The sequence below is a fragment of the Falco rusticolus genome, chromosome 3 (genome assembly GCF_015220075.1).
Source record: "Falco rusticolus isolate bFalRus1 chromosome 3, bFalRus1.pri, whole genome shotgun sequence".
Classification (NCBI taxonomy): Eukaryota; Metazoa; Chordata; class Aves; order Falconiformes; family Falconidae; genus Falco; species Falco rusticolus.
In genome coordinates, this window is record NC_051189.1 from 73682798 (window position 1) to 73694990 (window position 12193).

Genomic DNA, 12193 nt, shown 5'->3' on the forward strand with positions numbered 1-12193 from the left:
ATTCTTTCCACTTTTTGCTATAAACTTCATTTATGTTGACATTGATACATATTAAAAAATAAAGGAGGGTGTTCAGTGAAAACCAGAATTAAAGTGATGTTATTCCCAATAGATTTGTGTACTTTGTCCCCTATACCCTCTAGCGTCAGTTTGCCTTCATTTCGTTAGCCACTCCTGCCTGGAAAGACAACAGCAGTACAGTGGCTAGTTTGCAGTCATACCATGTGCACTTTGATCTTCTCACACATGCAGCCTGATAGGAATCCTGGCTACCAAGCAAAATGTTTAATAGGTGAGATATTCTCCCTTGTCTTCAGCAGTAGCTTTAATTTGTGTCTCCTTCCTCTACCTGAATAACAGTTTTCAGAAAGCTTTTAGATTCTTCAGTGTTTCTGTAACATGTATCCTTTCAGACCTACTTGACATAGGCAAATGAATTACTGTAGTAGGTAGGCAAGAACAGAAATACAGAGGACAAATAACTTGATCTTGGAAATTTTACATATCTTTTTAAATACTTGTGGGTTTTTTTGATTACAAATGTTTTCACACTTTTTCAGCTTTACTGAGAAACCAATATATGTATAAATATATGTTGGAACACTTTCTGGCATCCCATCAGTGGCATTTTTTTGGAATCCACTGCAGCTTCATCCAAAAGGTCAGTAACTGAACAGAAGCTGGGAAGGAACTGATTTTTTTTTCCTGAGAATCGTTACTCTCCAGGTGGTTTTGGGTGTTAATAGACAAAAAACCTGCTGCTTATGTCCTACACCTCTTGTCCAGGCTAAACCTAATCTGTAGCTAAAAGGAAAACTTCCCTCTGATGGATTATCACTCAGTTATCTTCGGCAAGCTGCAAATCAAGTTAAAAATATGTGAAAAGAAAAAGATACTTAAACCCAGTTTGTTAAGAAATCTTTACATTTTGATGTTTCTGTTTCTTTTTTTTTTTTTTTAATGAGGTAGATATTTTAAGAGCATAAAATAGCATAGAGACACATATTCTTGAGAAATGTTTGTATGTGATAACACTGTTAAGGTTTTATGTGACTTTAGAAGTGTTTCTAGCACTTCCCTGAAAAAAACTTATCGTCCTTTTTATTTACAGAGCAGTCTGTAGAAATATCCCCAGCAGAGGGAGTGGCTTATCTGAGTTGAAGCCTGAAAGGTTAGCAAAAGCTAATTTTTACTTTTGTTTTGCATATGAAAAATAGTGTTAAATATAGTAATTTACCTAAATGCTTATTAAAAAAGCATTTTTCTCTTATAGGTATGAAAGAAGAACATGGTGGTGCGTCTGCAAGAAGTGAGAGCAATAAAAAAGCCCAATTACTGTAGTGAGTTCCAGAAAAATCTCATTATTTTCCCTGCTTTGTACTACACTTTTTCATTGCATTTCACTGCCTACAAAAGACACATAAAATGCCTGAGTATCAGAATTTTTAGCTCACTTATCCTGATAGCATGTAGTAATTTAGACCTAGTTTTCAAACAAATACATAAGCAGACAAATTGAAAATCAATGGAAAATTAAACCTTTAGGCCCAACTTTTCTAGGTACAAATCAGTATTGACAGATGAGCTTTAATGGACTTTGATTTACAACAGGTATTTAAGCTAAGAACTTTAAATAAAATACATCAGTTAATTGAAAAAATAAGTCTGAAGGAAAAAGAATTTTTTTTTTAATCCATTGCTTTCAGCAGTACTAAAGCTGATGTCAATAGCAAGGCACAGGAAAACTTAGTTATCTAAAAGACTAAGGTGTAAATATAGTAGTTATTTTTTTTAAGCCAAAGAGCAGCCCCCAGCAGTTTTCATTCCCCAGTTTCATGGTCACTATCCCCCCCCAGTTTTAACAGCATGAGAGGGGCTTACTATTCTTTCTGATGCTAGAAAACCCACATGGTAAATCAACACCTCAGTATTTAATAAAATCACTGTTCTGCATCCCCGTGTGATCATAGAAGTCCATGCTGATTGTTGTAAATGAATGAGACAGGGTCCACTAGCTGGGGAGTTACCCCACAGGGGAAGCCAGGGATCTTGCCAGTGTAAAATATCTCTTGGCTGATGATTCAGGAGTCTCCTTCTATGCCACATTTACCTCAGGGAAGCAAGAAGCATATAGTTGCTTTAGGAGTGGGGAAAGCACACTGTGCTCAGTTTGCACTGGGTCTCGTTGCAACTAATTTACACTGAGCATCCTAAAGACATTTTACGACAGGGATATAGCTCAGGGCTTGGGTCCCCAGTTTCAAGCATCCCAAAAGCCTATCAATCAGTCAGTAACATGGTTTTCATGGAAACCAGCTGGTTTTCCAAACAAACTCTTTGAGCATCTGGAAAAATAGTTAAGTAAATTCTTACGTAAATCACCCTCATGCCCACTACATCCAATGTCACTCAGTTAATCTACACAATACATTGGATTTACTGCGTATGTGCAGAGTGACATTATATCCCATCTGCTGTTAGGCTGAGCTGTGAGTTTGATTTATATGTGTGGGACTATAAGAGCTCCCTGGTAGTATTGCCTCAAGCAGGGGTCAGCAGAAATGCCACCTTGGACTTCTGGAGGGCAGACTTTGTCTTGTTTAGGAGACTTGTTGACAGAGTCCCTTGGGAAGCAGTCCTGAAGGGCAAAGGAGTCCAGGATTCAAGAATGAAGAATGTCCAGCAAAAGAGCAGCAATAAAGGCTAAAGAGCAGGCTGTCCCCATATGCTGAAAGATGAGGTGGGGAAGACGATTAGGCTGGCTGAACAGAGAGCTTTGGCTGGAACTCAGGGAAAAAAAGAGAGGTTGTGACCTTTGGAAGAAGTGGCAGGCAACCTAGGAGGACTACAAGAATGACATGAGGTTATGGAGGGAGAAAATTAGAAAGGCCAAAGCCCAGTAACTGGGAAGGTCTCAGTTGACTGGAATTTAGCAAATGTAATGCCCAGGACCAGAAGGAGGATCTGGGAAACTACAGGCCTGTCAGTCTGACTTCAGTGTGAGTGAAGGTTATGGAGTAGATCATCTTGTATGCCACCACACAGTACATACAGAACAACCAGGTTACCAGGCCCAGCCAGCATGGGTTTATGAAAGGCAGGTCCTGCTTCACAGACCTGATCTCCTTCTATGACAAAGTGACTTAGTGGATGAGGAAAAGGCTGTGGATGTTGTCTACCTGGACCTTAGTAAAGCCTTTGACAACATCTTCCACAGCATCCTCCTGGAGAAACTGGCTGTTCATGTCTTGGATGGGCATACTCTACACTGGGTAAAAAACTGTCTGGAGGGATGGGCCCAAAGAGTGACCGTGAATGGAGTTACATCCACCAAGGGCTCTGTATTGGGGACAGTTCTATTTACTATCTTTATCAATAACCTGGACAAGGGGATTGAGTACACCCTCAGTAAGTTTGCAGATAATACCAAGTTGGGCAGAAGTGTTGATCTTTTTACGAGTAGGAAGGCTCTACAGAGGGATCTGAATAGGCTGGACTGATGGGCTGAGGCCAGTTGTATGAGGTTCAACAGCAAGAAGTACCAGATCCTGTACTTGGGTCACAACGACCCCACACAATGCTAAAGGCTTGGGGAAGAGTGGCTGGAAAGCTGCTAGCTGGAAAAAGACCTGGGGCTGTTGGTCAACAGCAAGTGTAATATGAGCCAGTGGTTGGTCCAGGTGGCCAAGAAGGCCAATAGCACCCTGGCTTGTATCCAAAACAGTGTGGCCAGCAGGACTAAGGAAGTGATCTTCCCCCTGTACTTAGCACTGGTAAGGCTGCACCTCCAATACTGTGTTCAGGTTTGAGCCCCTCACTACAACAAGGACACAGAGGTGCTGGAGTGTGTCCAAAGAAGGGCAATGAAGCTGTTGAAAGGTCTAGAGAACAAGTTTTACGAGGAGCAGCTGAGGGAACTTGGGTTGTTTAGCTTGGAGAAAAGGAGGCTCATGGGACACGTTACCACCCTCTCCAGCTACCTGAAAGGAGGTTGTAACCAGGTGGTTGTTGGTCTCTTCTCCCAAGTAACAATCGATAGGATAAGAGGAAATGGCCTCAAGTTGTACCAGGGGAAGTTAAATTGGATATTAGGAAAAAATTCTTCACTGAAAGATTTGTCAAGCGCTGAAACAAGCTCCCATGGAATCACCATCCCTGGAGGTATTTAAAAAACACATAGATGCAGTGCTTAGGGACATGGTTTAGTGGTGAACTTGGCAGTGCTAGGTTAATGGTTGGACTTGATGACCTTAAAGGTCTTTTCCAACCTAAATGATTCTATGATTCTATGAAAAAAACCATAAGATCACGTGTTCCATTTAGTCATTAAAGCTTAACTCATCACAAGGTTTCAAACCACAGCCATAGACTCATAAAGCATATAGGCATAGACAATGTTAGTAAATGCAGATAATCTTTACACAGCCATTAACAGAAACTAGTTTGGATGTCAAAACCTGGTCATTTCCTCAGTATGCTGTACTAGAAATACAAGTTTTACCCCAAAGATTTCTCATGGGTCCATCCTTCAGTTTTCTGATTTACATAATTCTGTCCCTCTGTGGAGGAATAATTTTGTGGGTGTGGCTTGACACAGTTTCTTAAAATTATATTTCTAATTTATTTAAAAAAAAAAACCCCAACATTTCTTCCTAAAGCAGCAGGACTACGTTAATAATACCTTTATCCATGACGGACAAATAACATATATATCTTTAAGAGTTTTCAAAAATACTTTGATCCACTTAACTAATTAAAAATAAACTTACTGTGGAAACCACTGATGTGATAATGTTAGCTGCTTGTTCTTAGTATCCCTGTGGGATTGCCATGGCTACAATAGGACCTTTATATATACATCAGGAAGCATGTAAAACATGCTGTGGTTGGAAAGGAAAACACTGACATGGAAATGCTGAAGATATTAGGAATCAACACCTGGGCTATAGCTGGGGACCATGAGATCAAACAAGAGGAAACTCTCAACAGTAACTTTTGTGTTTCCACAGACCTGGGGCCACTCTTAATGCCTAGCTTTCTGGCAGACAGTAGTGGATGTTTATAGCATTTGTGAAAAGGCTTTCTAGCCCACCACTAATCTTGTGCATGTCTGGACTATAGAGAAACCTGGGCCATGATTGTTTTCCCCTCTTCATCATGCTCCTCTCCCCCTCTTCAGCCGGGCAGGTTACAAGACCCTGTGTGGCCCAAAGAGCATTGTAGGTCAGTACCTCTGGAGAACAATTCTGCCATGCTTATGGGTTTTGCAACAGAAGGAAAAAAAATTAAATCTGTCTGATGCATTAGATACCTTATGTTCTTAACAGGTACTCTGGTGCATATGGCAGGAACATGAGCTTTATATACACTGTAGCATACATAGGAAGATACAAATAATACTTAAAATAAATTTATATGCACTTTTCCAAATTCAAGACAAATTCTACTAAAACCCATCTACAATCTTGATGTATGTGTTTTTCATTCTAAAACCTGAGCTGATTCTTCAGCTCCAGCCCCCTAGAGACATATCTTTTCAGCCCTCTCAAGATCTATGTTTCTTCTTGCAGCTTCATGGAGCTATTCTCATTCCTCCTGACCATAACATAAGGAACACTGAATATCTTTCCTTGATACTTGCCATTTGAGTTACAGAAGAGAGAAAATGGAAGAGCATCAGTCTCTTCATTACACAATTTATGGTGTAATATGGTAAAAAGTTTCTGCAGAAGTGAGAGAGCAGCATTTTTGAGTGGCTATATTTTCAGGAGAGTTTCCATAGTTTCTCAGGTTTTAAAAAAAAAAAAAACAAAAAACCAAAAACAATATAAAATTTGCCTATCTTAGCAGTAATTTTGTACTACTATGAGCACTGAAGTTTACAGGTTGCTCTGGGAGCACTGAACAAATACAGCTCTGGGTAGGTGCCACTGATACCACAACCAATTTTTAAGGCAAAGGCTTACTGAAAAAGAAGCATCAGAGATTTTCTTCTCAGGTCACAGTAAATGATAGCAGAAGAGTAGTTTTTTTAATAGAGTCGTGGTAACTTCTGGCAAGAACATGTCTGTGGCCAGTTGGCCATACTCAAGTGTGCCATATCAGTCAGGAAGAGAAGGCTTTTAGGAAATAGGTAGGCGTGTGATCCTTTATCACCCACTCAGATCAACATCCATCACCATCCTATGAATCACCCATTGCTTTCTGCCAATATAGTTGTGTTCTTAAGGGAACATTACAGAAAAGGCAAATGTTTTCAAACAGGCTTTCAAAATCCCCATCAGGCATACATGCTGGGTAACAATATCAGTTCAGTAGTTCTGCATGGGCAATAGGGATGAAAACCCTATGAAAGGCAACCTTAAGAAACAATATTAATGCCATTGAATGATGACAGTGTTGACATTGATGCTCATTATTAATTTTGGTCAGCCAGGGATACAATATTTAGAAGGAGGGCTTGCAAATTTCCCCCTGCTCTAATGTGTATACTAAAATGCAGCTGTTGAAATGCAGCTAGTACTCCCAGCAGCTAGAAGACTTCACAATCTTTTGCTGCAGTTGCTGAGAAAGACCATGGTGGACAGTGAGTGCATCGGTAATTAGCATGATCTAACACATTTGGAAAGTTTCCCAAGGACTCCAGGAGATGCAGATACTCCTCTTCTGAGCTTCTCCTATGGGTCTCCAAATTTGCAAGCACCATTTATTGTTATTCTCCCCAAACTCACTGCTCTTTCCTACCAGCACTACCCATCTATTCAGAAATACTTCCAGAAGCCTGCAGGGCTCTTTTACATCCAAACACAGCAGCATGGGGTCATGTAAACAGCCTGCTAAGCAGTCATTCAGGCAGAAGGCTTATGAAGGATACAGCACTTAAGACCCTTAAAAGGGTCGCTGTTTCTCTGTGTTGTAGATACATAGACAACACCTGCTGTCTTGTTTTTGGTTGGGAGCTCTTGAACCATGTTATTAAGGATTTTGGAATCAGAGGACAGAAAGTTGCCAGCTTGCTGTTCACATGCAGTTTATGGCTTAGGCCTGGAACTACAGCTACCATAGCAATCAAAGCATTTTGAGAACTTCCAAAAAACTACAACAGGTGTTCTTAGTCCTTAAGCAAAACTCAAAACTACACTTTTGGTGGATTTTGTCTCTAGCCCAACAGAATATTTTGAGTCAGTTACCAGACTCCAGCTGAAAAAGGTCATGTAACCAGCAGAGCTGAAATTTCCACCTAAGGTACAAAAATAGCTGTTTTCACCAGCTTTAGACACTGCCATACAAACATGAAACTTTTTTTCATATGTTAAGAACAGATATGTGAAACTTTCTTTCATGGTGAGTTCTTCAAGTTCCATGAAGACTTCCCCAAGCAGAACCACATAAACTCAAATTTCACAGTAAAAAAAAGGGCAGGCTGCATTGTTACCAATTACAATACTTTTATGGTTCCATAGTAGTCACAGATAAAATCAGATTAGGGAAAACAAGTTCACATCTTTTGAACTGGAAAGTGCATAACAATTACTTACTAAACAATTAAAAATTATTAATTATACCACTGGATGTGGGCCTTGCAGGCCTAAAGAATATGCACTGCTTGCACTTGTATATGCTCATTAATCACAGTCTGTTACTGTAATTTTAATGAATGTTTATCTTATTTTCTTTGTGTAATCCAATTACATTTGTTTTTTTTAACCATCGTCAGGGATCTCTTTCTCTCCGGCATCCTGCCAATCAGCCCCCTTTAGATGTGAACAATTCAATTCATTATCATTAAGTTTCTATTTTTAATCCCACTTCTGGGGGAACCATTGAAAGGAAACCCAGGAACAGAAGTCCTTGCACAGCAGGGGGAATGAAATGTGTTCTGAACACCTGAGCAATTATGTGCAACAGTTCTCCAGAATGGTACTCTAATGTCTTTCTAAACTTGTACCACATTAACAATTAGATCATCTGTCATTTCTGCTTTAGTATTAAAGTAATTGCAAATTGACTTTAGGATTGAGAAAAAAAAATAAAACTGCTGGAGTGAATCTAAGCATTTTGTGTTTGTTTATGTTTTAATTGGCACATTGCACCTGTCCAAATGAGTTCTGTAATGCAGATGCCATTACTACAGTCCCAGTTGATTACAACAGCCCTTCATAGGAAAGACAGGAAAAATCAACCCACCAGATTACCAGATTTAGTGAACAAGGTATTTCTAAAACCTGCAGACATTTTCCTGAGACTTACATGTAACTGTACTAAGAGTAGAAGACCAGTAAACAAACAACAGCATGTTACTTTTAGAAAGAAATCTAGGATGATGAGGACTTAATTATAAAGGCAAGTATTTAAAAGCATAAATAAAAATACAAAATGAATTTATTTTAATAAATCAGAGACAAGAAGACTGCCACAATTACCCAGAACTGTCAGAGTAAACATGAGGCAATTGAGAAACATGAGTATGACCAAGGATTCTTTGTTAACAAAGGAAGAAAAGACAAGCAGCACTACCAACTTCGTAGGCTCAGGTCCCAGAATCAGAACAGCCACACTAATGTGGTGCTAGACCTAGACCAGATCCACTGTCCTGCCTTGCTGATACAACTACACTAGTTCTGGTGCTGTCACTCGACAGTGGCTTAGGGATCTCAGCACTGAGCAGCATGGCTTAGGTGCCAGAGTGCTTGTTCATACAGCCAAGACGGGAGTAAGTGAGTGTCTATCACCCAGTGACACAGCAAAGACCTGACAAAGAGAACAAGGAAGGCTACAACTGGCTGAAAAGCCAGAATTACTTTTTTCCCAGGCTGACACATGCTTTCCTTCAGAGCATTCCCTTTTCAAATTTTCAGGTTGTTTTCTGCTTGAAATAAAGTCAAATATATTAAAAGTTTTATGAGACAAAAAAAACGGAATACCAGAAATTCTCTATGTGTTGAATTGGAACTCTTATTTTAATCTTGGCTTTAGGTTTAGACATTTTTCTGGCTGGCACTGGCCAGCCTTCTAACTGCTGGCATGCTATATGGTAAGACTCAAATTGCTGCAATGCTGCACCTGACAAAAAGAGAAATACATTTTTTTTATTGCTCTGTCTTTTATTCAACATATTCTGATACAGCAAAGGGGATAGGTTTAAAAATAACGTGTTCTTATTGCATGAAAAAGACAGTGAGCACTTACCCATCTGAACTGGAAGGCTGTGGAAGCCTTACCCATCTCAGTTTGATTGAGTTCTGCTGATGACTCAGAAACAACAAATCTGTTGCTAGAGTGATATGTCCAGATAGCAGATAACCAAGCAGGCAGCAAGTGAGACAGTCTGTCTTCGAAAAGCTTATTGGAGACACACACAACTCTGGTAACAAGATCTTGGCAGCTCGGTGTTCAGTCTCGGGAACTGGTTCTGGTGAATTCAGCTTCTTGATGGTCAGCACGTTCATAAGTCTGTAGAGTTATAAAAACAAGTTCCTTGGTTTTGTCATCTGTTGTATTTTTTCCAGTCCTTTATTCAAGTTTGGTAATGCATCCACTTGGCTAGGCAGTCGTTTTTCTTGCTTCACTTGCAATACGCCCTTCTTTGTCTTTCTAAATATACTTCATTCAATTTTCCTTTATCCTGTTCCAGGAAGTTTCATATCAAACAATGGTACAACTCGTTACTTTTTTACTTCAGTCAGAGGTAGTTTATGCCAATGGTTTTTCATGCCAGCTGTAGGTTATTTGGTCCACAGCTGAGGGGATGAGAAAAAGGCAGATGGGTCCCTTGACGTTCTCCAAAGTACTGTTGATGATTTATAATCTGACAATGTTTCTTTGTAATACCAAGCCATCAAATGATGTCTTTCTACCTACTGTGTGGTAATTAAGACTCTTCAGTGCTTCATGGGAGAGACTACAGAGCTTAACTAAAAGATGCCAGGGAAAAAGGCAGCATTCCTTCTGCATCTGCCAGTATTGTCTCTTGATTTCTCAACACTTGGTGTTTTGTTGCCTACCTGAGGAGTCAAGGGTAAGCTGCCCGTACGTATGGGTAGCAGGTTAGCAATGGTGCCTTTTACAAGAACTTTGGAAAGTGACAAAGACAGTCTGGAGTATCTGCTGAAAGATCAGAAGCCATGGTTGCAGCATGAGACTGGGAGATAGGACACCGGGGTTTTCCCATGTCCAGCTGGAAAGAAGAGGAAGAAATTCCTAACTTGATGGGTTGGTCTACAGGCCATGGACTCATGTTTCTTGATCCATCTGACCAACTTTCACCTTTGATGAAGTATAACGGTGTCAATGCTTACCAGCTGGTTATCTGTACAAGTTAACTCCATTGCTGTCTTGCCACAGAGTCAAGGTCCCTTCACCTCTCATGCCACTGGCTCTACCTGCAAAAAGCACTTAGAAATATGTGCGAGCCATGGGCAATTTCTGTGGTAAATGTGCTCTGCCTGACCTTTCCACCTCTTCCTTCTTCTTGGGTTGGGGTGCGGGTGAGGAAGGACACTTCATTTTTTTTTCCTAAAAACAAGCAAAGAATATGATGTAGTTAGCAGTTTCTCATTGCCAACAAATAACTCATTTATTTAAGGACCTATTTTTCAAAACAATGCATGGGCTGTGACTGTTTTTTAATCCAGGCTTGCCATCCTTTTCCATTGCAGAGTACAAACTCTTGTATTTCACTGAGTATAAAAGTAATTCAGTGGGAGATTCCTCATCAGTATGGGCTGTGCCTGACAGGCAAGTCAAAGGTCAGTGAGCAGAGAGAAAAAAAAATAATTAATTGGTGCTCCTATTTGGTTAAGAAACAAGCCTTTGTGAAATATACTTGTTCCAGCAACAAAGCCAGGTAGCATTTTTGCAGACTATAACTTCTACTGATTATGGGAAAGATTTTAGGGAATAGGATCTTTTAGGATTCACACAAACGGTTCCCCAAACACATCACACCCACCAATCCAAAGACTTCCATATTTAAACTAGAGCAGGCCAGATGAGAAATAAATTATAAACAGGCTACTCAGGGAATTGTTCTGTGAGCATGACACTTCCATAACAATAAACAAGCCAAAGCAGAGCAGACTTGATTGTTTTCTGCCCAGATGCAGTTATGTGAATCTGGAAAAAAAAAATAAATTGTCCCAACCACAGTGTGACAAATGGTAAGTAACAATGTAAGAAGACTGTTTTTATCACAGTTTTTCTGATGAAGAAACAAAAGGGGTAAAAAAGGAATCAAGATGTGGTTTTTTGCACAGTTTTTCTCAACTTCCTGGTCTACCTGGTGGCAACCTCTTTCTCCTCTCAGATCTGTGGCTTCTAAAAGATGACTTTTGAGTTTCTTTTTAACTTTTGAAGATAAGTTTATCTTTGTCTTTCTCTGTGAGAGTAAAAGTCTCTCCACTCAGAAACCTATCTTGTCCATTTCCTTCAAGTATATCTTCCAAAGACATGTATAACTTAAAAAAAGAAATCACCTCTCCCCTACAAACCTGAAGCTTACTGCTACAAGGTGTTTTACATTTCAAAAGACTATGTGAGTTAAAATGCAATTAGACAACTTCATGGGAAAAGAGGTTCATCAAGCGCTATTAAATGCAGCAGCTCAGCTTTCCTCTGGAAGTTGGAAGTAGAAGTGGACGACTGTTACTGCACACATTGTCCTCTTTTACTCTCTTCTTAAGCGCTGCTCCCAGATAGTATCAGATGGCAGCTAGTGGTGCTAATAGACAACTGAGATGATCCAAATGAACTTCTGTAATACTACAGTCTCCAAAAAAACCCAGTTGTGGTAAATACTGACTTGATGTCAGTAGATTTAGTGCATTTTTTCCTGTTAGTGAAAGATTCTGAAACATAATGCCTTTTTTCTCTCAATTCTTAGAAACATATTCAGTATGGTCTTTCTGTTTCTGATATTACGAGGCAAGTTGGTTTAACTCCCACTGGAAACAGGATTTTTTCTGAGTGACTCCTGCTTTCGTTCCAGTGAAGGGCCCATGAAAAAAATAAAATAATAATAAAAAAAAGGAATATAATCTGGCATGTCTTCAAAATTAACATCCTTGTGACGTCACTAAAAGACAGAGTTACTGTAGCCTGAGTGACCAAACTGCATGTTTATATTCTTGAAGATTTTTGTTAATTCTCTTTAAGTTTACCCTTAAATATTTTAAGCCTAGGGAATTCACAATGG

The 12193-nt window shown here is 39.6% G+C and overlaps 1 long non-coding RNA gene across 1 annotated transcript; it reads left to right on the plus strand.

The window, feature by feature from the left end:
* The first annotated feature begins 225 nt into the window (after nt 1-225).
* Nucleotides 226-1340, plus strand: LOC119145640. Its single transcript, XR_005103468.1, has 4 exons — nt 226-292; nt 561-661; nt 1112-1171; nt 1274-1340. It is a non-coding gene; the product is annotated as an uncharacterized LOC119145640 (long non-coding RNA).
* The last annotated feature ends 10853 nt before the right edge of the window (nt 1341-12193 follow it).